Source organism: Falco punctatus (assembly GCF_963210335.1).
Source record: "Falco punctatus genome assembly, chromosome: 1".
NCBI classification, from domain to species: domain Eukaryota; kingdom Metazoa; phylum Chordata; class Aves; order Falconiformes; family Falconidae; genus Falco; species Falco punctatus.
The window spans coordinates 28,496,039-28,521,896 of record NC_137580.1 but is presented as its reverse complement, the minus strand read 5'-3'; the positions used below and the strand labels follow the sequence as shown (position 1 = coordinate 28,521,896).

Below are 25,858 nucleotides of genomic sequence, written 5' to 3'. Positions count from 1 at the left end.
TGTTTGTTTGTACTTTGCATCCCTAAAACAAATCTAAAACTAATTTGATGAGTTTCATTTTCCCCTGCCAGTAAAACTAAAATATTTACCTTCCTCTGTAGTTATTAAGGAGTCAGGAGTAAAGCCGTGAAAAGAACAATGATTTTTTATCACTAGACCTCAAATTACCTAAATAATCTGCACCTATAAATCATATTTTTTCCAGAAATATGTGCCTTAAAGTGAGTGTAAAATATTCACTGAAAAACCTACTTCAAAGTTTCATTGTATATCACACAGAGAATGATAAGGTTTACCAAAATTCAACATTTTAAAATCTTTTCTCTCACAGTTTATTGTTGCTTTTCTTTCAAGAAATCTTAATTTTGGGATTCAGCTGCTCAAAAATAAGAACAGAAAGGCAGTATGGACTAAATTAGTGTAATCACAATGTACGTGTAGGAAGAAAGCACATGCATTTATTCAATTTATCTCAGAGTTTTGCCAGAATCAAAATAGGAGTCAGAACTGCATGGCCAATGAATGTTTAAAATACTGTCTATTTTTAACCATAGTAAAATGAAATGCAGTATTATTTTATACTAAAGGCCAAGTTATTATATTTAAAAGCATTATGTGATTCCGTTTTGAAAACAGTGAATTTCTAAATAAAGTGTTATTATCTTAATGGTGATTGTCATGTCAGAAGAAAAAATGTTGATGACTATTGATTTTTCTGTGAAGGTATACGTATCTTAATGTAAATACAATGAATCTTTGGCACTCAGAATATTTTATACAGTTACAATATATATTAATATGGGGGAAAACTTAAGAAATATAATCTTGAATTTGCTTTCCTCAGAATTATAGGCATCTGAGCTCAAATTTAATCTCCTAGAAATCAAAGTTATTTTAGAAACTTCTCAGGAAATAGTTTCAGGTATAAGCATACTTTAATTTTATGTTTTTCCAGTTCAGCATGGGTCTTAAAGGAACTAAAATTTTAATATTCCATATATACAGTGTACAGTCAACTGTAGAGATCGCTCCTAAAAGAAGCAATGGAATAGAAGAAAATAATGATAGCTCTGCATACTAGAAATCTTTTCCAATGTTCAAAATAGTAGGTCTAATTTAAGAATGTTTACCTGTGGCTTTGTCAAAACCAGGGGATACAACAATGTTTGCAGGCCACCAGGTCCAGATGCATTCTTTGGCCCTTCCTCACCTGACATGCTCTGTATGTCTTACTTTCCTCTAATAACACTTCCATTCTCGAGAAACCAAGGACTTTAAGTGAGAACCACATTGCACTCTGACCTTGGAGTACACTAAGGTGTGCACTGGAACATCAGTTTAGAGGAATCTATGAATATGAGAACTAAAAGGTCTTTGAACCTCGAACCCCAAAAGTTGTGGGATAGTATATTTTGTGTTTACATTATATATTCCATCCTGAAGAGCTTGGTCTCAAGTGTTAACTTTGCCTTGCCATAGTTTTAACAGCTGTGTATGTTTGGCAAGTCTTTAGCTATCCTCATGGAGAAAGAATGATACAGAGACTCTTTTCTCCATAATACAAGTTCAGTCCCAGTACACTTCCAGAAAAAAATTATAGTTCATAGGCACTGAGAAAAACTGTATAAACAAGAGAAAAAATGGTTTTAAAATGTTGGTTGTCTATGAAGGGGCTGCCAGTAGTACTATTCTGAAGTGCAGGGTATGCTTCCTCTTTAGAAAAAAGCATTATTGGAATACAGACAGTCTTGCCATTTCTGACAGAATTGTCCTTCTTCTACTGAGGATGAATGTTAAAAGGAAAAAATCAAACGTCAATTCGTTATTGAATATCCAGATAAACTGTACAGTCTTTAAAACATTTTTGTATACTTATCCATGCATAAAGTCCAGATTTAATGAAGCAAACTATACCACCTTTCTCTGTGAGTTAGAGTTCACTAGACATAATAGGCCAATATAAAATTAACATGTTGGATTTGAGTGATTGTGTAGTCCAGTTGGTAGCATACTGGGTGAGGAAGTATCTTTAGCAAGGGAACAATTAAAGGTTTGGAAAGTGTATAGCTATTGGAGGTGAGAGAGAGCGAGGTTTGCTAGCAATTTTGGTAAAGAGAAGGAAAGGTATTTATCACCCACACAGAACATTATAAACTTTTGTATTGTAAAAACATATTACAGGCTCGAGAAATGGGCTAACAGGCACCTTGTGAGAACGAGAAACGCTAGGTCCTGCATCTGAGGAGGAATAGCCACAGGCACCAGCATGCACCTGGAGGCCACACAGCCAGAAAGAAGCTTAGCAGAAAAAAACCTGGGGGTCCACGCTGAGTGTGAGCCAACAATGTGCCTTTGACTAATGGTATCCTAGGCTGCAGTTAGGCTGAGTGCTGCCAGCAGGTTGAGGGAAGTGATCCTTCCCTTCCACTCAGAATTGGTGAGGCCACACTTGGAGTGCTGTGTCTACTTCTGGGCTCCCCAGTACAAGAGAGACTGGGACATACTGGACAGAGTCCAGCAAAAGGCCACTAAGATGCTGAAGAGCTGGGACTGTTTAGCCTAGAGAAGAGAAGGCTCAGGGGGATCTTATCAATGTGTACAAATACCTGAAGGAAGGGTGTAGAGAAGTCAGAGCCAGGCTCTTTTCAGTGGTGCCCAGCAACAGGACAAGAGGCAAAATGCACAAACTGAAACACAGGAGCTTCCATCTGAACATCAGGAAACACTTTTTTGCTGTGAGGCTATCAAGCACTGCCACAGCTTGCTCACAGAGGTTGTGGAGTCTCCATCCTTGAAGATATTCAAAAGCTGTCTGGACGTGGTCCTGGGCAACTGGCTCTAGGTGGCCCTACTTGAACCAGGGGTGTTGTATCAGATGACCTCCAGAGGTCCCTCCCAACTTCAGCCATTCTGTAGTATTTTAAAAATATTAAATCAACTGCTGTAAAGTTCTCAATTCTACATGTAGGAGTATATATCTATGATGCAGTAGGACATAATTTTTTTAGGCTGTGGGAAAAGACTGTGTTACACTTGTGAAGATCTCCCAAAGGTAGCATTACACTCCAAATCTTGCTACAGGCAAAAAAAGAACACATTGTATGTATGTGGAGCCAAGACTTTTTTGCTAGGCAATTCAAATATTAGCAAAGAAAAAAAAAAAAACTAAAACCAAAACCAACTCCAAAAATCCCAACAGTTATTATTAGCCCAGTTAAAGGAATAATAACACTTGAAAATCCAAACTAATACAGAACAGCCTCAATAATAATGTCATTACAATTGTCATGCAAGAAAACTTACTCAATAGCTGCCTATGCCCTTTGGTGTTATGCCCACCTCTCTGGGTCCCAAGGTCAGTGGCACCAGTCTTCCTCAAGCAGACATGTGGTGGGGTTGCAGCAGGTTGTCAGTTGACCCTCTTTGCTGGAAGTTTAATGCTGATTATGTCCTCAGCCTTGGGATTGCCATGGGCCTATTTTTAAGTTTCCTGATGCCCAGCTGAAGTGTGAAAGTTGCACAGGAGCTTCCCCCAGCTTCAGCTGACAGAAAGGGGAATTATTTCTTTTGCCATGACTATCTCAGTCAGACTTTTCTTATGGATGACATTCACAGAGCTTCACTTAAATAAAACAAGTAATGCAGCCATCACTTAGCCAGGCGTAGACAAGCTAAACTCAGCTCAGTCGAAGGCAAACTTAGGCAAGTGCCTAATCCTGTGATTTCATGTCCATCCAATGCTTATGGACTTTAATTATAAATGGCAAAAAAAATTAATTTACTAGGGTACATTAGAGAAGACAGCGAGTTTGTTTAAATTCTGTTTTCCAGGGAACTACATCTCCACTGAAAAAGAGCTATGGACTGCAAGAGATATACAGAGTATATCTATTAATTATAAATTACCAGATCCAGGGAAATCTAAATGTGGGTCCTGGGCATAAGAGATTCTAACATTAGCATAGTATATTAGCACAGATAAGGTAATGTTCTAAAGATAACCAGAAGGCAGTGCCAAAACATCTTTGTTTAATTTGTTTCATAATGGATCTATTTTACGACTGTTTCTGTAAGTACATTCCACTAACTAATAGATGGAAAATCAACAATGTATTTGCTGGCTTTTCCAGCTGCCACAAACTGTAGATACCTGAGATTGATTCTTTCCCGCTACAGAAAAAGATATGCACAATAAAGAGAGCAAATAGTGAGAAACAGAAACTCAACACTCATTTTTGCCCAGTGGTTTTCCTCATTTGAAAAAAATTGCTAGAAGCTTCAGATCACGTAATACCTACATTTTAGCTGAAAGTTCAGACTTCAGTAGTTTTAGGTCTGCTTGTCATCATGACAATGAAGCTGAGTATTATAGCATTTAATATATGTACCACTCTATCACAGATGTTCTTTCACAGTGTTGGTCAGTCTGTTTAGTTAGATACTCAGTATTACTTCTAAAACAGTTTAGATGCAAAACTGTACACAACCTATCTAATAATTAAGTTTTTAATTTCTGTTAATCATTGGGAATAATTAACGGACAGAATCTGAATTGTACTTAGTGCAAATCTCCAGAGGTAAAAGATGTGGCACAAATTTGGGGTATTTTGATAGATATATCAAATACATATACCCCCAAAAATAATTGACATACATAGATATAGCTGGGGGTCACAGCAAGAAACATGAGATCACGTTGAACTTTTATTTTACATAAGACTTGGGAGCTTCCATAGCCCAGTATACCAGGTGTCTTTCTTTTTCTCAGCTCAAAAATATCCTCAGCCAGATGGAAAGATTTGGAATCTTTAGAGCACCAGTATAAATAGTAGAAGACACATACCAATGCATTAGATAGTGTTCACACCTGTATTCACATGTACAGCTACACATATATAAACGTATGTGCATATGTGCAAGTGCATGAAAGCCTTATATACGTTTATTTTCTGTACTTAAATGTATTTGTGCAATTACAAACATTGAATTCATTCTCTATAATCATATTTCTGTGCAAATTTCTGTGTTGTAAATTACATGAATTAAGAAACAATTAAATAACTAAATAATCAAATAATGAAGTAATTGAAATTTACCACTTAAGACAAAAGCATGCCAAAATAAACATATAAAGAATGAGTTCTAGATCCTTCGGTTTAGTTGATGAAACCCTAACTTTTCGTTTTCTTGGCTTCTGTATGTTAAAATGACATTGTATTTATGGTGGATTTTTATCACTTTTCTTGCCCCAAGCATCACTGCAAGAGAAAATTAGTATCTTTTTCTTTTCATGTCAGGGTGGGCTTTTAAATCTTTTCAGTTATTGGTGTATATTTGAAATACTATAATATGGATGTTATTTCCTTATTAGAAATAAAAATATAATTACTGCTAATTACATTAGTAACATATACTCACATTTTTCCTGACAAGTACACATTCTGTATACTGGGTGAGCTGAACATAGTGTACTTAGTGCTGTAAGTTTTTCTGAGAATGCCCATCAAACATGTTCTTCCTACTTGTAAGAGTCTCTGATTTCTGCATAAATATTCCCAGTCCCTTTCTCCATATCCTTCCACTTAAAACATATTCAGCTGCCAAAAGCTGTGGTGAATGACAGACAAAGCACTTTATTCTCTAGCTTTTTCTCTAATATGTACATCATAGGCAATCTACTCTCACTTTCAAATGGAGTAGATGAATGTAAACTATCGCTGGCATAATTTTGAGTAAAAAATGGGAGCTTCAGGCCATGGAGACAGGAGTTTATCTCTAATGCCTAATTATTAGCTTAATGAGATAGCTCCTGGTACACCCAAAAGCATATGAATCCTTAATGCTGTTATGAATAACAATATGAAAAGAATATTGTATAAGCACATACATATACCTTCATATCTAGCATAAGAAACAAATTATGTATGATACATTAATTTGTTTGTGTAAATTATATGAATTGGGATGCACACAACATAACTGAAGATTAATATTCCTAAGGTTATTTTTAACTCAGACAACCAACCTCATATGATAAAATTGGGTAAATTTAATATAGCACAAAAATACTGACAACAGATACAGATGAAGATAAAAGAATCCATTCTACACCAGAGCAGGTTTCTTAGAATTTTGCTGCTTTGTTTTAGAGCAACAAGGGGGAGGGGAACTTATGAAAAAGTCAGGGCTACTGTCCCCTAGTTACAACATGATTACAGGTTCAAAAGTCTATAGAATAAATCATATTAACTGTCAGTAAATTTATTGAGCAGCAGTATTTTGTAAACTTTCAATCAAAATCATTTGAAAGATTGTCTTCAGTGTGTGAAACTCTGCCTCTAGCGCAGTTCTCTACTGGGCTGAGCAGAACTGGTTCATGGCACTTTGACCTGCGGTACAGATTAAATGGGTACCTGACTATCTACACCTCAGCACATCAAGTAGTTCTAAGTTACCTCTCCTTCCCTAGATGCTCAAGCACACTTCTTTCCCCTCCCAAGTAATAACAACAACAAAATCATCTTACTGCTGTTATAAATAGTATGATAAGAGTAGATTTTATCAAATAATCATACCGGAGAAATTAAGAAATATATGCTTTGCTTATACTAGTAAGTACAATGAGCTCAGAACCATTCCCTGGTGCAGAAATCCCTTGTCTCCTCTGCTAAACTCTTTTAGCTTCCAGTAAAAGGTGGCTACATTGGTGTAAGAAAATGGGAAGTGGCCAGAAGTACACCCTTGGATTGTTCGTACATGTATAAGGAAGCATGTGAAATCTGGAATATAAACCTGACAATGTTAACTTTTTCCCTGATACCATGAGCAAGCAGGGGAAGCTGTCATGGAAGAGTGTCTATACAAACTAAGAGTGACTGTGTGGATCACTAGGCATAGTCCCTGATGCTGGGACACCAAATTATCTCCTATTTGCATATATTTATTAATCTGAATATTAGAAGTAATAAGGTTTTTTAGTCTTCTGCTTCTTACTTTGTAAAATACTATTCCAGACTCTTCCTGCTCCAATGGCTATGAATTTTCTTTTAATGTAAATATATTAATGATCAGCATAGCCTCGTTTTTACTTATAACTGTAATACCAGCATCCTTTAATTTGGAAGTTATTTTTGCCTTTCCCAGACTAAAATTGCTGGAATTTTTTTTCACAGACTCTCTAATACTGTAATATGTCTTATCATTTCTGTGGCCCTTCACTGCACTCGTGTCCTAAGCTTATTTACCAGAACAGCAGAACTATATGTTTACATCTAAATAAAGCCTTTCCAAGAAGCTGTGTGCAATTGTAAAACTTCTTTCCATACAGGGAGGAAACACTACACTGAGCACAATAAGAAGATCCCATTTTCTTTTTTTTGACTCCACAATATGGCATCTTGTATTAATATTCCACTATGCAGCACATCAAGCTCCTCCTCCCACTATTTTTTTTATCTATGATAATCAGGGACAAACTCCCTGGGAGCCATCAGGATTTAAACATGTTCTCTAACACTTTTCTCTAAGCAGACTTCCTGTCACTGAAAAATCACTTCCTGTTTTGACCGAAATACCAGTCCTCCACCTGGCCTCCACAGCCTCCTTGTTGACACACTCAACTTTGGTGATATTTTCAGGAACTAAATAAATACTTGTTAAGCTAGCCCCAGTAACTGGTGAGAATGACTAGCTAATAGATGAAGATTTGCTGGCTAGCCATTTACTTCAAAATCATCCTTAGCTCAAGTCTGGTTAAGGTAAAATGCAAATAGAAGTATATATTTACAGCAATCAAACTAAGCAATGCAGTTAAAAATCTTCATAAAATACACAGGTGAAGAAAAGAACAGCCATCACTTAAGATTAAAGGTGTCTCTATCTTTTTCCCAGACATTCCCATTTTAAATAATTTCTAGGTATCAGTGAGTGTCTCAAAGTACAGCCATTAAACCTATACATCTGCCTGGTGGATCAGTCAGTCTGCACTCTGAAGTCCTCTAATTCTCGATAAATTTAATCTTTTCCCCTCAATATTAGTATATTTCAGTAGGTAATTTTCATTATTTTAAGTGTGGTATCACTTCTTGGAGATGCAAATAGCTTCCAGAGATCAGACTAATCTCATGTGTTTGCCTGATATTTTGCCTCATTGAAAAGGAAATGTTCCCTTTCTTGCTTTTGCAGACTCAGTGTTTGTTCCAAAGATATGTCTCCTTTCTTGAACCCAGCGTTACAGTAAATTTAATATTATTCTGTATCTTCCTAAATGTACTTAGTTAAATATCTAGTGTAGGCAGCTTATCAGTGGCTCTTGACTGAGGTCAGTAGTTACATTTAACCACTGAATCATGACAAAGAGAGAGTTAAACACAACATACTTCTCCTACATGTATTGTAACACAGCAAATACATTTTTTAAAAACTGGTTTTCAGCTGTGATCACAGATATCAAGTCTTGTATTTTCTCAGACTTGTTCAACACTTTTTGTTCAACATCTTGATTACTGGTACATTATTGATATAACTCTATCATCCACATTTCAATCCACATTTCATAATCAGAAACCCAATGACTAAAACAGGCTGACTTTGAGAAAATTCAGAAGTAAAATCAATTAAAAAATTTCCCTTTAAGATTTCTTTGGATGTCCTTTTAAACCAAGCTGAAACTGTCAACGTATTAAATATATATATATATTTATGATACAGAAATACATAAAGCGCCACACACACAAAAAAATTACCTCTCTATGATGCAAAGGTCTCAACTGGAATACCATGTTTAACTTTGAGCACTGTGCTTCAGAAAAGGTGGGCACTAATTAGAGAAAGTTCAAAAGCTAGCAGTAATAGTGTTAAGCAACCTAAAAAAAAAAAAAGTCCCCAGAAGAAAAGACTGAATTAATTGAATTTCCATTATTTAGAATAGAGGAAACTTGAAGAGATCAAAAATAACAATGTTCATATATGCTAAAGGTAGTCACAAAAAGGAAGGTTCTCCATGTTTATGGGGAATAGACCAAAAAAGAATGAGTGAAAACTTAGGAAAAATTAAATGAGCTGCAAGGCAGGGTAAGCACTGGAATATGAATGTCTGAATTCTGTTAAAACCAAGAAAGACAAGCATCTACCAGTTTTCAGTTTCTATATTTAGGAGCACCAAGCTGGGGTAGATAAACTTACAAGGTCTCCCGATGAATTATTTCCTATTTGTTTACAATTCTGGAGGCAATCATGCCTTCTGCTTTTACAAGATTTAATGCAAAAGGCTTATAAATAATTACTGTATATGTATGCAAAAAGAAGATTCCAAAGTCTCTAAGAAAAAATAGATCAATTAATAAATAACATAATAAAATTAAACATTTAAATGGGTTGAATATTAATTAGAAATCCCTACTAAATTTTTTAAAAATGTGGGTAATCACTGTGTGAGAAAAGAAAGCAAATATTGGGTTATAACCTGGGCCTACTTTATTTATTACCCTTCAAGTATAACTTCCTAGAGAAAAAGAATGGTCCATTTCAATGGGCAAAATATCAAGCAGGCATGGCAGCAGGCAAGCATGTATGAGCATGGACCTCCTGACTGAGATCAGACATGGAAAGGAAATATACAGATGGTGGAAGCAGGGACAGGCTACCTGGACGGGATGCAAAGGCATTGCCTGCTCATGTAGAAATGGAGTGAGGAAGGCCAAAGCCCAGCTGGAGCTGATGCTAGCAAAGGAGGTAAAGAACATGAAAGGTTTCTTTAAGTACATTGTCAGGAGAAGGAAGGTTAGGGGATCAGTGAGGCAAGGGACCTGGTGACAAATGGATTATCTTTCTATTCTATGGTTCAAAAGTTCTGTATGTATTCAGTAAAGAAAAAGAGTATTTGAAGTAGTAAACAAAGTTAAATCAGAAATATTTTAAAAGAAATTGGGCTAATACTATAAAAATACAGAGTGAGAAATATATGACTTTTTTAAAAAAATAAAGCATGGCAATAGATGTCCACATTAGAAAAGTATTGCAAAATTATCCATAGAATTTATATATTTATATATATATATATATATATACACACAATCATAGAAAAATACAGATTTCATGCTAGAAGTCTTCTAATGCAACCTCCTCCTCTGCCCAAACCTAACCTCCACATTAAAGCAGGTTTCTCAGGGTTTTTTTACAGTCAAGTTTTGGAAATCACCCAGGATGAACATCCCACAGCCTCTCTAGGATACTTGTTCCAGGGTTTAGTAATTTTCAAGGTGAAGATTTTTTTCTCCTATCTACTTGAATTTTCTTCACTGCAAATTGTCACCATTGTGCTTATGCTTTGGCCCTACGGGAACAGTCTGGCTGCATTTTCTTTGTCTCTTTATGTAATGGAAGATTTAAGTTAGGTACTTCCCTATTCAGCGCTTCCTTCTGTAGTCTAAACAAGAATCTCAGCTCCTTCAGCCTCTTCTTGTACATTGTATCATCCATCCCTCTAACCATCTTGGTCACCCTCCGCAGGACTTGGTCTCGTTTGTTGCTATAGATCTCATAACAGAGGGACCAAAATGGAGCAGTTTCACAGATACTGAACTGAGAAAAATCTGTTTCCTTAATCTGTTGCCTTCTTTTTTGCTAATGCAGTCCAAAAACTGGTGAACATTCATCACCACAGTGGTGCACTGCTGCTTCATATTCAACTTGTTCTCAACCAGAACCTCTAGGACCCTTTTTTTCCTGCAGATGTGCTCTGTAGCCAGTTGTCCCCAGCATATGTGAATACAGGAGGAGTTTTCTTTGGCGAACTTGGAAGCATACGATACATTCTTTACTGACTGATTTCAAAATGCCTGGATCTTACCCTGTATCTTGGAAGCTAAGAAGACAGGAAACAACCTTGGGCAAAAATGCTATCAAGTGTAGTTAAATAAGTAACACCTCCTGAATGTTTATCATTAAATGCCTAAACTTTGTTCATATCAAAATGAGAAATCAGAATCTGATTTCTGGTTAATAGCAGTCATGTGATTCAAACAGATACCCGTTTTTCTACAGGATTGTTAAGACTCAATAGCATGTTCAAGCTGGCAAATTGTGCCAGCATTTTTCTCAGTTAGCAAATTAAATCATGTTAAAATCACTGGCAAACTGCCTTTATAATATTTTTGCTATTTTGGCTTTTTCCCTTTCCCTCTGTAAATGTTTTTGGTGTGAAGCTATGTTGTTATGTGCCAGCACTGTAGTTCCCTCAGTCCTCAAAAAGCAGACATATGTTGGCACTTAGCCATCCCTAATTTTGACAGAGTACTTCACTTTCTCTCACAGTGCTCTTCCTGGCACTGATCTTTGCCAGCGACTGACAAAAAAAAAAAAAAAAAACAACCAACTGGAAATAAAAAAAAATTAAAAAAATATTACTTTCAGGGGCAATCCCCGTCAGCAGCACTACTTGACTATTATCCTTGCCAGAGATTGTTTCTTCTGCCTGCAGATATCTACAAGGGAAACCTGCTCATTTCGTTGCTGCTGCCATTAATTTCAGGGGCCCAGTTGTCCTTTAAAGAATATCCACTCAGGCCAATTGTTTGTATTAAGCTAGTTACAAAAAGCAGCACTGCTGCAAACAAAATGGTTCCAATTTAATTTTCAAAATTTTGTGCAGGTATGTGAACTGGTATTTGAGATGTAGTACAGAGGTTTAAAAAAAATCACAATGACAGTAAAACATGTCTATCAAACACAAAATTACTAGAACATCCTAGAGCTTGGCTCTGTCTTCTCTACACTCTCCCTTCTGGCATTTACATTCATTGATAAGATTCCCCCATGGCCCTTACCTTCTCTAGCCTAAAAATCTCCAGCAATCTCAGCGTCTCTTTGTACGACAAATGCTCCAACCTCTTCATCAGCTTTGTGGCCCTTCACTGAACTCATACCACATCTGTCTCATATTAGAGAAACCATGCTGGAATGCAACACCTCAGGTCTGTCTCACCATTGCTGCTGGCACTGCCTAATGCACCCCAGGACACTGCTGGCTCATGTTTGTCTACCAGAGTCCCTAGAAGCTTCTCTGCAAAGCTATTTTGCACGTTGTTATCCCCCACCCCATAATGGTGTATCTTTTTATTCCTCACCTGAGTTACTTATATTTTCTTCAGCTTCGCTGAGAAGTAACTAATATTTCTTTATAGTAGGAATGGTATATATATATTCTGCAATCATTTCTCTTAGACACCTTTACAATGTCTGATAACTTAAAAAAATCACCTAAAGTACAAGGCACTGAAAGCTGGTTGAAATATATGTCTTCTGTATACCAAGAGTTTTTCAAAATAACTACGTTATTTTGGAGAATACATGTTTGGATAAACAGGACATTCAAGGCATATTTCCTGCTGATACTAATAGTCTACAAAGAGTTTGAAGCAAAAAACCAAAAATCAAAATCAGCTAAACTGTTTTTGAATGGAAGGGGAATTATAATTTAAAGTTTTGCAAAATCTCTAGTTTCTTATTGTGAGTTTCCTGCAAAAATACTTATTACTGATAATTATTATATTTAACAATTATTTTATGATTATCAAAATGAAATTGTTCTATTTGCACCACTAAGAGAATCTCATGGGACTCGAAGAGAATGACACTAGCTAGTGTGTTCTTGAATACTTATGAATTCAATTTTATACACTATGGGGCATTTTTTAATACAAATTGCAATATCTCAAGAATTTTCTTTTAAAACTTCACAATGATACTTTCAGTCAGCTGCCTACATGTTACTATACTGCAGTTGACTACATGTTTGTATTATTTCAGGGGTCGTTCTCATCTTCTTCTGCAAAGAAGTCATTAATCACTAGCTATAAAATAAATCTTATTTTGTCACAACTCTGAAAATGTTCCACAAAACGAGTACTATACCGAGGAACAGGAGGGAGGGGTGAAACAAAAAATGTAGGTAGCTGAATGAAAGTATTTGGCACCAAGGAAGTCAGAAGTGTAAGCAGCCTGTATTTTAGTAAATATTTCAAATCAAGACTTACTGTGTGAGAGAGATTTTCAAACACTCAACTTTCCATTCAAGTTGAAGGAAAAACTCAGTATTGTGAAAACTGTTGTACAAATTAGTTAAATGAACTGTTAAATTACCTACTAGAGATCTTCCTCCTTTACTCCCATTTTTCAATAAGAACTTTGAGGTAATCATATGTGTGCTTATATTCAAATTAAAATGTGAGTGCTATAATTTACATGATGACATCACAGAAAATACTATTCTGCTTTTCATTTGCATCTCAATCTAGGATAAAAAAAACAAGTATGAGAGTTCTATGAGACACATATTTTATACTCCTATAACTCAAAAAAATGTATCAATATTGCATGCTGGTATCCTTGAAATTAGCTTCGGCCATAAAAAGTCTTGGTTTAAACATTGTTAGCCCAGGCTTGCTCCTCTTGAAAACTTTGGAAATACTTCAAGTTTCTTTTTTGCATTCAGAGTTAGTGGGAACATAGTATAGATTACACAGCTAAATTATACCTAGACTTTAATTTTCTTTTTTTGCTGATAGTGATTTTGAGCTGAGAGTTTTGGACACTCCTTAGCAGATATGAAAAACTTAAATTAATTCAGAAATGCTGAAGATATGTCTCCAAAAGCATGTCATTTGTAACGTTCCCAGACAGTTCCTCTCTGTGGGTGTTTTATTACTTTCATATGTATTTTTTCCAGATCTCATTGATTACAGATCAGACTCCTGAAGCATATCAAGATACAGCTAGTTTAAGTGTCTCTTTTCTTTCAAGAGTATTACTATCTTATAATAAATACACTTCTTGCAGTCATCTTCTTGCAAATACAAGAGGGTTTTTACACATAAAAGTAAATTACTGCCTTCATTGAAAACTGCCAGGTAAAGTTAGGATATTTCACATGAGACATTACCAAAGAATAATTTAAAACATTCATGCAAAAATCTAGTATACTTACAATGTTTTTTGAGCCTGGGCAATTTAATTTTGTATTTTAAGCATTCAGGCTACAGACAAACAACACTACTTACCTTTTCTAAAAATAAAGGATTGTGATTATAAATCTGCACAGCACATCAGTCTAACCTCAAAAGTGTTTCTATTGCATTAATAGCACACAGCTTTAGAATATTTACATACCATTTTAGAAACTAATTTAGTAACAGGAAATGGAGGACAACAATTCATAGCTACAAATACACAATTTTTTAAACAATGCCTTGAAACATGGTTAATGTAAATTAAAACTACAATTTCCAGTTTGCAATAAGTAAATAATGCAAATGAGGTTAATATATTTCTCTGATTTTTGCGTTTTGTAAATACTGTCAGTTCATCAGAGTGAATGGAATGATTTTACTATCTGAGTATTTTTTTCTTTTTTGCTGTTGAAGTAGTATCAGCCCTGTGTCAGCTAGTTTATTGAAAAGATAGATGAAAGATGTTCTTTCTTTAAGCACTGTATAAACTAATGCCTTTCCACTCCGATTGAATAAAGTAAGCCATCCAGCTAACCAGAACAAAAAATGAAGTCACAATATTTTCCGTTGGTTGCCAAAGTTTTATTTTTTTTTAATTCTGAGTAAAACAGTAGACTTTAAAAAAAATTAAGGATTTTGGGAAATGAAATATAACAAATAACTGTGTACACCTTAAGGAAACCCTTCAAGGCATGAAGTTAATTCCACAAGAAGAAGGAAGTGGCACTATAAAAGACCTTTGAAAGCTTTACTCTGCCACAGATCATGTCATCAGTAGATTGGCTGATTAAAGGGAAAGACAGGTGAGTTTATTAGGAGTCTGGCTTGAATAGAACAAAGGAAGAAAATGTAAAAGAAAAAAAATAAAGAGAGAAAAAAGATAAAAAGCTGGAAAATCTAAAACTTTTAAAAGAGAGTAAGATCATTTTGAACATTAACAGAAAGTATAAGAAATCAGGTGTCCCATTTTGAAACTGCAGGACAGATTTCTGACTGAAATGTTACATTAGCAGGTACAAATACTTTCTGACATTTGCACTGAAGGCCTTCAAATTTTCCCATCAATGTAAGCTCATTAGAAGGAACAATCAACACCTTTCCTGAAAACAGGCATAAGATACAATTCACCTGCAAACCCTATGATAGGATACTTTTATGTAACACACATGAGAACTATGCTGATATAATACTGGACATGTGAATATCCAGATGTGAGAGGAAGCAAACCACCAAGGGCTGCTGAGACACCACCTGAAGTTACCATGGGAAACACAAACGGCATAACCCTTTGCCACAACACTGTTCCAGATTTTGAACTTTCTTTCAATCCTCTATCCATAGTTCCCTCAAGATGGAAGTTAAGAGTTTTATGGTTCTTGGTGATATAAATATTTTATTACATGGTTCACTGGGTCAAGAAGTAAAGGCAACTTTGTATTCAAAGACTTATATGTGCATGTATTGTATAGTGAGTTGCCCTTTAGGCAATCTACTAGAGGAATATTTTACTTTTTCTACAGTACTCTCTTATACAAAATTTTAAAAATATAATCTCTTTAATTTTATACTTTCAAATACTCCAGTGAATTTGTGGCAATAACAACATCCACAGAGTAATAATAAGTGTAGATGCTCAATTACTGTACTTTTCCATAGTGTTCTAGATTTGTTATTTTATTACTCATAACCGTACCACAGTTTGGATTTCCTTTCAAATTCAGTTATGTGTCTGCAAAATATAAATTAATTGAAAATATAGGTTTATATTAAGTTTGTGTCATCTTACATCAGCGTAATTCTAACATACTTAAAGAAGCATTATTCCAATATAATATTTGCATATGGTACTTTGAGATTGCTAATTCTTAAGCTTTCTTTATAAAATAATTCATAAAAGATCTCTCTTATTTTCTGGTATACATGAAATTGGATTATATTTTCCCATTTCATATTTGTCATAGATTTCCTTTTCAAATAATTGAACACCAGCTTCTGTCCAAATGCATTAAGTTATTTTCCAGGCAACTGTGTTCTTTCAGTTCCATTTAAACTATCTGAAAGAGCATTCCAAAGTAATCAGACTTAACACTGCAGCTAAGTCACCATCCAGCCCCAAAAGCAGAATTAGCTAATCATAAAACATTCTTGCTAGAAGATTAGCTTAAATGTGTATTGCATAGTCGCTTTTTTCTATGTCTTTTAATCACTTTGATACAGGTTAAGCTTTTCCCCAGAAACTTTGGAGCCTACTTCTTTCTTCTTTCATGAACAAAATGTCATAGTTACTGCAATGTGTCTCCTTGTCTAAACAGTGAAATGAACCATTTCAAAGAACTTCTTATCTTATAAGAATTCTATAAGTTTCAATTCTTAATAGATTGTGAGGCTCACTCTACCTCTTCCACTACCATTGCTTCCTAATGAATGAATTATTATCTGTCAAAAGAATATATCATTAAAAAAACCACAGAATAATTTGTTCTATCTCCAGAAGATAGAGAACATTAATTTCTGATGATGGTAGCATTACTCCCATTTCCACAGCTGAACCCAAGTAGCAGCCCTAAGTAACAGTTACAGGAATTAAAGAAGTTTCCTCATAATGTATTTATTTTCTGGTAGCTAAAACAAATCCTGGGGATAACCCAGACCCCACATCACAAAGGAAAAAAAAAAAATTCTCTTCTGTTCTTGGTGGATGGAATTCCACCAAGTGAATGGAATTATCAGTGAGAAAGTAGGTAGAATTCAAACTACCACACATTACAATGAGCTTGATCTTTAAGGGATGGACCAGACCTCTTCATGTTTCCCATCTCTCCAACCAAGGTAAGAAGATGATGCAGAAGAATAAATTAAGTAGTTTTAGTTCACTGAAAAGGAATAATAGAAGTAAACGACAGGAGTCATGATTTTTTTTTAAACTGCTTGTCCCCTAGAACGTCTTCTGCCTGATATCTGGATGCTGATTTCATGCCATTAACCCACAGTCATAAACTCACAATTTTCATGAATAACAAAGTCCCATTAGGGATCATGTTATAAGAAAATAAAAAGACAAAAGAAGAAAGAAAGAAAAATCAATGTGAAACTTTAGGCCTTCGCTTTTTTCCCAAAGTTCTACGATGTCCCTATGTGTTAAAGGCTACTTCAGGCACACTTCAATATTTACTACAAAATCCTATTTCTGGACATGTTTACGATATTAGTATCTGTATCAGAGACTCTAAATTACCCCATCTCATTAATGTTGTTTTTATTAATCTCGGGAAATACTTCTTCTCTGAAGAAAACTGGAAGTCCTTTAAATTTGCTGTGGTAACATATCCAGAGGAATTTCTTTGTTATCCTCTAAAACATATAGCTTGGTAGCCCCTAACATGTAATCTCTCCTATTACATTGATCCAATTTTCAGTGGATAGGCTCATTGGATTTTCAATTCCAGGTGGCAATGACTGAATCCCATGGAGCTCAAAAGCACCACAATGGTTTTGGGGGGTTTTGGTTTGGGTTTTTTGGGGTTTGTTTTTTATGTCCTTCTAGCTTACTTAGTGGTCTTCTAGACCATGATCAAATCCTTCTTTCAAAGAAGAAACACTGCCTTCACATGCTGACCAGCTAGCAGCATTAATCAAGATATCTTGACTTTGTTAAATATAATTTAACAAAATATTATTAAATTCTTTTGAATGTAGAAAATTACATTCTGTAGTATATACCAGCATGACTATCAATTTGGCTGGCATCTGAAGGACGTGTAGGTTTAGAAATTTTTGCTAATGAGGAAGTGTCCCACAATCTTTTTTGAGATGTGTAGATATTTTTTGTAAAGGAAAGATGGTTATCTGACTTTGCACATGAATACTTTCACTGCCCTTTTTTTTTTTTTTTTTTTTTAGTTTTTTTTCCTAGGTTTAACTGCAGTTGTAATTCTTTCCAAGCATTGTAGTAATAATTGTTTGGTTTTATTTTTATGCATTAAAAATGAACAGGAAGGTAGGAACATCTTCCTCTCTTTAACAACATTTTACACTACTTGTGCATAAATCCTGTTTTCATTTGAATCTTTCACTGTCAAAATATTTATTTGGATTTATTAAATAACAGATGATCATAGCATTTGCACATGCAGCAAAAAAATGTATCCTTGGAAACTGTAATGAGCATAAATTTAACATAGCTGAAAGCAAAAGACAGCTACTTTGTTTAATTCCTGTAGCACTTTGAATTGATGGTCTAGTTAATCTGTGATGAGTTACAGTACAAATTTTATATTAATACATGACGTACATTAATAGCTAATTGCAACATTGTGATGAATGATACTACAACAAATACCATGAATCAATGAATAGGACGTTATATTTTTGCAGTTTCTGACCAAATGATGGGTTCTATGGATTAAATAATCTGCTAATCCTTCAATGTCATGGACTATAACGCTGAAATAATGCCTGTTTCTGAAGTGTAAACAAACATCTTTGGTACTGACAGAACTGGACGGAGTTAGATACCAAGCAAAGACTTACAAAAGAAAAATCTGGGGGAAAGGGAGATTAACCATAATTCCATAGCACAAGTATATGCCTCCTGTACAATCAAGTGTGGTAAAAGAATAGCAAGGTCAGTACCAAGCAAAAGTCCTTTCAGGGAAGCGAGTGTAGTTAGGTGTGCTATAATTTTATCTTAATCTGTTTTAATTGTTTTTAACTAACTAAATATGGGCCAGTTTTAGTCTTTCTACTACTTCTTACAGAAAATGAAAAGCAAAGGCAAAAGCAAATGGGAAATAAGAAAAAAAGGAAAAATTAAAAGAGAACAGGAAGAGAAGACCTCTGCTCCTTTTTGCATAAAAACTTCAAAAGAACTTTATTAAAGAAGTCAGTGGGGTTTACTTCCCAGAGAGAGGGGAAAGACCTTATACCAAATGTCACTTTTTTTTTGATCTGAATTAAGACAGATGAAAACACTGAAATCACTCTATATTAAGGGTATAAGAAAACACTGAAGAAATTGTAGAAAAGTAGAGCTATTTATTGTACCTTTTTGATTTCTGTTCTGCAGTCTGTAGATGCTAAATAATAGCTGAAGACTTCATGTTAAATGATCTTTTCAAATATTCTTAGGTCTTCGCTTTCATCTGCAGAACTGACTTAATTCTGGAATTTATGTTCCCATGCCCAGGAAGAATGAGTAAAGTGCTTGGCAAAGAGATCTGGTCTCACATTTATAAAATGTCTTTCTTTTAAAAGTTGGTGCAAATGTAATCGACAGGCAAATAGTTACCCCACTATCATTACACTGGAAAGTTAGAACATATTTTAACTTAATATTTTCTTTCATCTGTTATTAAGAGTTTGTGTAAATTGAAATGAAAAAACAAATTAAAATTAAGTAATTTAACTTAAACAAATTAAATGTGATAAATGCACATTGAAATATTTCTTTTAAAGTCTCACAAAGAAAACCAAATATTTCCTAACTTTCATGTGCAACTCTTAAGTTAGAATGTTTAGACAGTATGGGTGAAGTCCAAAGCTGTTGCCAGTGAAAAATAGCCTTGGGTATGTTTGCACCATGGAAAAGTAATATGATGCTCAGGTCTACATTCCTGAGAAGATTATAATATCCTTGTTCACAGGCTTAGCTTCACAAATTCAAGTATAGGTTTTAATTTTGTATCTGTAGTATTGCCTGTACAAAATGTATGTTTGGGTTTTTTTCCTAAAGCATAAAATAAAGTGTTTCTAGATGCTTATCAGGTCACTTGGGATTTTTTTATGTGAGATGATTTTTTTTTTTTTTAAGGAAAACTTTCTAATAAGATGAAAAATTGAGAGCAAAATTTACAGAGGAAAGGCTAATGTACACAAGAAAAAAAATCTCCTCAAGGAGGATTTAGCACAGCTGAAGATAACATGGGATTACAAAATCAGCTCTGCTTGACTCCCTCTGCACCTAATCATACATACTGTCTAAATTGCAGTTCTCACTTTGGTTCACCTCTGGAGCAACCAACTCGCTCCTGAGGCAGGAAAACTGAAGCATTGGAAGAAGAATATGGAAAAGATTGGCTCAGGCTAAGAGGAGGTACAGAACCAGCATCTCCAGCTAAAAGTGTCATTGATATAAAATCCCTTGGCATGATTAATAAAAAATGAATTAGACATAACTCAAGGGATCTATTATGGTTTTGTTCAGTGAAAACTCAGAAAGAATATTCTTTAAATTGGAGCAGTATTCATTTACATTTACACATTTTCCCATTTTTCTCTTTATTTATACAACAAGAACTTAAATATAAACCTTCCTGAGAAGATATACCAGCCTCTGTCATAAACTTAATAAAATACTAGAAAAAGACTGATAAACAAGATGCTGTCATGTCACAGCTGTCAGCTTCAACACACTATTGCTGTGTGGCATGTTAAAAGGCAAAGGGCACATATTAACCTAATCCCCAGATAGAAGCCTAGAAAATAGATTTATTTATTTATTTATTTTGCCAGTAAAATGATAAATGTAGAGATTTTAAGGACTTCCTCAGTCAAATACAAATTCTTATTGCAACCCACCGAAGGGCTGAAACTCAATGTCCCCCAGATTAGGGAAACGATAGCCAAGCAACTTGTGTTTAAAATTTATTAAAAGAAGCAAGTTTCTAAAAATTATTTCAGAAAACTGTCAGAAAGCAACAACTTTACAATCAAATATTTTCTCATTTCTGATTCACACCACATAATTCCGAAATGAATCACTCCAAGCAGACTGTGCAGCACCCATATTTTTGCTTTTTGCTGTGCTTGTCTTTTTATAGGCTGTACAATGTTGAATGATAATAAATCTCTAGAAAATAATAGGGAAAGTTACATAAAAATATACCTTCCCCTAAAAATTTCTCTAGAAAATAAAAAGTATATAAACCCCATGGTTCAAAGACATAAATCCATATAATATTATGGATATGTGGGATATCTTAAATCTATGTAAGAGCAACTGATCTAGAAAGGCTGGGCTAATGATCTCTCCAATACTAAGCATTAACCTTTTGGAGTGCCTCTCAAAGGGACCTCTTAGTAAAAGCCATTAGAGAATTATATACTGATTTATTGAAATGCTGTCTAATGGTGAGTTATACTTATTAATCAATTACTTTAAGTTTGTAAAGGGCTTTGAAAAGGAAAAGCAGTAAGTGCTCTAACTATTACTATGCTGTATTTTTTGCACTAGCTGTTCCTAAACAGGTCTCTGAAGCAATGTAGCTCTGGCCTGGTTGAGAACACTATTATTTTTCATTCCAGGGCTGTACCATTCAGGATTTGCAAATCACTAAATTTAGCACAGTTAGAGTCAGAAGCAGACCTGGAACAGTTCTTGCTGTATGGAGCACATTTGCATACACACACTTGGCTGTGCCTGGAAGTGCATGGTTTCACTCTTATTAAACACTTGACACTTGAGCAATAACGGTTTTAAAAACACTGAAATGGCTATGTGTTTGTGGGCATAGTTTTTTAGAATAATTCATTTCAGTACCAAGCCACAAGATGACCAAGACCATGGTACTACTGAAGTCTCAGACTATGCTTTTTCACAGAGAAGTCAGAAATTGGTCATCCATGAAGTGATGCTTTTTCTTAACATGTTTATGGAAAACCAGTTCTTTTCCAGGTCTGCCAGGTTACCATAGCAGGCAATAGTGGGTGATGCCCAGACATCCACTTGAAAATGACTGCATGAGATATTTCTGTATTTAACAGCTGATTTTAGTAGGAGGGCTTAGTGTAGTCTGTGGATGACGCCAAAACAGTCATGAAATCTTCATCATACTGGATGTCAAATACTCCAAGTCTGTACATTTTTTAAAGGTTGTTTGTTTGGGGTTTTTTTTTTTCATTTTTTTAACAGAACTACACACAAAAAAATATGTACCTACAATAACATTCAAAGAAGATTGATTTTTCTCTTATAAACTAGATTTTTCTGATCTGTTTAAAGTTTATTAGTCAGCAGTCAGATTTAGAAACCGTCATTCAGGTTTTCAGTTTTGGTTCAATTATTCAACCTCAAGAGGTGGAGAAAGAGACTACAATTCCTGCCATAATTATAGTCTACATCCTCCTTTGAGTCTAAGATTCTCTTAGGAACAGTTTTTCTCATCTATCCTTTTTCCCTATATATTTTTTATTGTCTTGAACTCTTTTTTTCCTCTTTGTTTCCCTGGACTGGTATACCATGACTGCACTAAATGGATTTTTTAAAAATATGTATGTTTCACATAACTGAGTACAAACTGTTTTAATGTAAAATTCTAGACAAGCAGAAATTGGTAGTAAACGTAACTGAAATGAAAGAAACTTTTGGTTTATGTAGTGCAAGTAGCTGTTATTCAAAACCAGTTTATACTAATAAAAGAGCAAAAATGTACACGTAGAAAAATATGGTTGTAATTAACCATTGTAAACCACTAAAGCACTGAACTATTTACTTAATGAACTACTATAGGGGACATTAGCAGTACCAAAGTAAAATTTTTAATATTATTATTTATTTGTTTTAGATTTAATTGAAATAAATACTATGTTCTTCAAAAATATGGAGTTTATAGAACAATGATTTATGGAAAAAATTACAGAAAATTAAATGTGGCAAAAGCTTTACATTTCAGTAGCGCTTCTTGAATTCTGTAACTTCCTTCTAATTTTTACCTTCCGTTTTCTGCTCTAGTATAAAAACTACATGCTGAGCTGTCATAATAACAATATTAATGTAATAGCACAAGATGCAATTTGCTTTTGGAACAGAGGGTAATAATGGAATTGGACATGGTGGCAATATATTGCAAACTGTGAAATGTAGGAGAAATTTATAGTCCATTTCCTAAGAAAGTCCTTGCTCATTATTGATTTAGGGTGGAACTCTTCTTTCAGTAATCAGCTGGGAATTTATCTAAAGCTGTTTATTGAGCACATGACTGTACAAAAGATGACTTTTAAGGATAAAGTTGTATGAAGTCCTAGAACCCTGGACTAGAAAAAGACTAGGTGATCAAAATCAATATGGAAACTAGGTTGACCAAGCTGTGGGGAACTAAAAAGGAAAGACAGTGAAACATTAAGAATAAAAAAAGCAAACATGATGTGATTGTCTAAAAGTTTTATCTTACAGGTAATAAAGAATAACATAATGTATATATATAAAAAAATTACCAAGAACATGAGGGACAGTGAGACATATCTAACCTGAAAAGGAGTCTAATCTTAAAGAGCATTATAAACTTTTAACCAGAGGCTTTCAGTAAAATGCAGGCAGGCTTGCATGTATGCAGGTATCCAAATAGCCTGTGGGCTCTTTTAATACATGCAAAACCAAAAGCTTAAGTGGAAAATAAGTAAAAGAAATTAAAATGGTGATATATACGGGGGGGGGGGGGGGGGGCAAAAAAAGTGCTTTTCTGTTTTCTTGTGTCAATCCGTTCTAACCCCGTTTGAGCTTTATGCCAGATTACATAACTTTTTCCTAAAAGCTACATTTCTTCCTTCAGTAGTTTTAGTGGTAATCTATTCACCATTATTTTCTGGTATTTCTTCAAATGACATTTTCAAGAACTGTCAAGCCAAAGAGACTAATTGACACTACCCCACTTACATCTCAATGCTTCCAGCCTTTAGTCTGGTTGGATTATTTGCAAAGACCTTAACACTAGTGTCAGCAAATAATCTGATGCAGTACATAAAGCAGAAATATTATTTTTCTAGTAGCTTGATATCTGCCAATTTATGTTCTGCCATTTCAGAACCATTACAATCCAATGATGGAAAAATGAGCAGTAAAATTTGATTTAGAAGATCTCATTAACCACAATTCTGCTGAGTATGACCAGCAAGGTCTCCTAAACTGCTATCCTAGGTGTGAACATTTGTTTTAATATGGAACTTGTCTGAGGAAATACATTATTTTTATTGTTGTATTGTCTTTGTTGGAAGGTATTTCTAAGTTAAATGTTCTATTTATCAATGTGCTAATCACTGCACACCCGTGTAGGAGCTGGCCATGAAGAACAAAAATGCTGAGTTAAACAACATGCCATTAAAAAAAGACTTTCAAGACAAATATTCTCCATTGTGTTTGGATTTTACAAAGGAAAAAAAATAAAATTCAAGCACAAGTGACATCTTTGAAATGTTTCTGCTTTTGGATTGGCTGTTTGACTACTTGATGTTGAGAAGATAAGAAATCCTAAATGTACTTGAAAAAATTAACTAACACGGCCAGTCATAAAGCAGAAACAAACTAGATGTCTGCCAAAATACTCCTGGAAATGTAGGCATACAGAGAAGTTTAGCTATTTTCAACCACTAACACAAAGAGAATCCTTTGTTCAAGAAATCTTGCCCTTTTACTACCTGTAGGTTTGCACTTTCAATTGAATATCATCTTTCAGAAAATAAAGCTCATTTTAGGATTCACCTACACAGATTTCTTAATTGGAGCTCATTTTAAGATTCACTTAAAAAGATTTCTTAGTGGGAAAGCACCATTACAGATAACGGCTGGTTGCTTTAAATACTGTTACTAAATCTGACTCTAATGTCTGTCTTACCATGTTCTTGCAGAGCATGTTATCATAAGCTCAACAGCAAACAGTTACCTGTTCAACTGCAGAGGCATTCATTGCTTTGCACAGAAGGGATAGATTTCAATCATGGGTCATACCTTGCAGGATTAATTTACGTTTCCCTGAAATGTTGGAGGTTCTCACTGCATAACTGGGGGGTGGGGTGGGGGAGCTGAATTGCAGGAGTGAAGGAAATAGACTTGTTAGATTTACATCAGACTTCTTCATTTAGATTTAGATTCCATGAAAAAAATGAAAGGTACCTGAAAGGTGAATACTAGAACAAGCTAGGGCGATCTGTATGCAAGGCTATTTTCTCCATGCATGTCATTTTACAATGCATTATTCCTTGTTCAGGTGACACTGTTTTTTCCTCATCCTTGTAATCAAAATTCAGCCTCTTGGGAACAGAGACTCATTTATTGTGATTCTTTCCTTACAGGACTCTTGAACTGATTGTGGCTTGCCCAGAATGCAGTAGCAGAGTTGTCATTGCTTGGAACAGGCATTGTGCTGTCTGTGCATTCTTTGCATTACTACCTACAGATTGATGGATTGATTTGAAAATGCCACAGGCAGTTTTAAAATCCCTTGCTGCGATTGGCCTGGATTGGCTTTAGCACTAACTGAAACTAGTGCTGATGCCTATCAGTTCTCAAACTCCAGTGTTTAGTGTTACAGTCACATGCCCAAAGTCAGCAGGCAATCACATTTCTGCTGCAGTGGGCCATACAGTATGGAAGACAGTGTCCACTAAAATCCAGCTAATATGTCCCTGTTCCTTTTCTACAGGAATATAAAATCCTTTCCTCTATTTAAACTGACATCCTCCCATTTTCCACTCCCCTCAGCACATATCAGCCCCTAAGACCTCACCCATAAAGTCCCCTGTTAGTTCCAGTTTCAAATTCTTTCAGTAAGCCCACTTCTGTCAGTATTGCTTTTGCAAACATTGGTACTATGTGGAGAAAATGTCTTCTGCTCCTTTTCCTTGTGTGTCGGTGTGTTATTTAGTAGAGGTGGGAAATTTCAGACTTGCCTTTGTATTGGTACCATTGTTACCAATAAAATCTGGTTTAGCATGGTCTGGTGGCCATATATTCATTGCCCCCAGAGAGGAGGGGGGAAGGAGAGTGGAGGACACATGGGAGGGGAGAGGGGAGGGGACAGAGAAGGGCAGAAGGAGAGGATAGGAGCAGGGAGAGGAGAGGAGAGGTGAGGAGAAGGGAGGAG

The 25,858-nt window shown here is 35.1% G+C and overlaps 1 long non-coding RNA gene across 1 annotated transcript in view; it reads left to right on the top strand.

Moving 5' to 3' along the window:
- Positions 1-8,260: 8,260 nt before the first annotated feature.
- Positions 8,261-25,858, top strand: part of LOC308067813 — a 59,748-nt gene continuing 42,150 nt past the window's right edge. Inside the window, exons 1-2 of the long non-coding RNA XR_013929747.1 lie at positions 8,261-8,327; positions 8,358-25,840. This is a non-coding gene — a long non-coding RNA (uncharacterized lncRNA). The remainder of the gene's footprint in view (positions 8,328-8,357; positions 25,841-25,858) is intronic.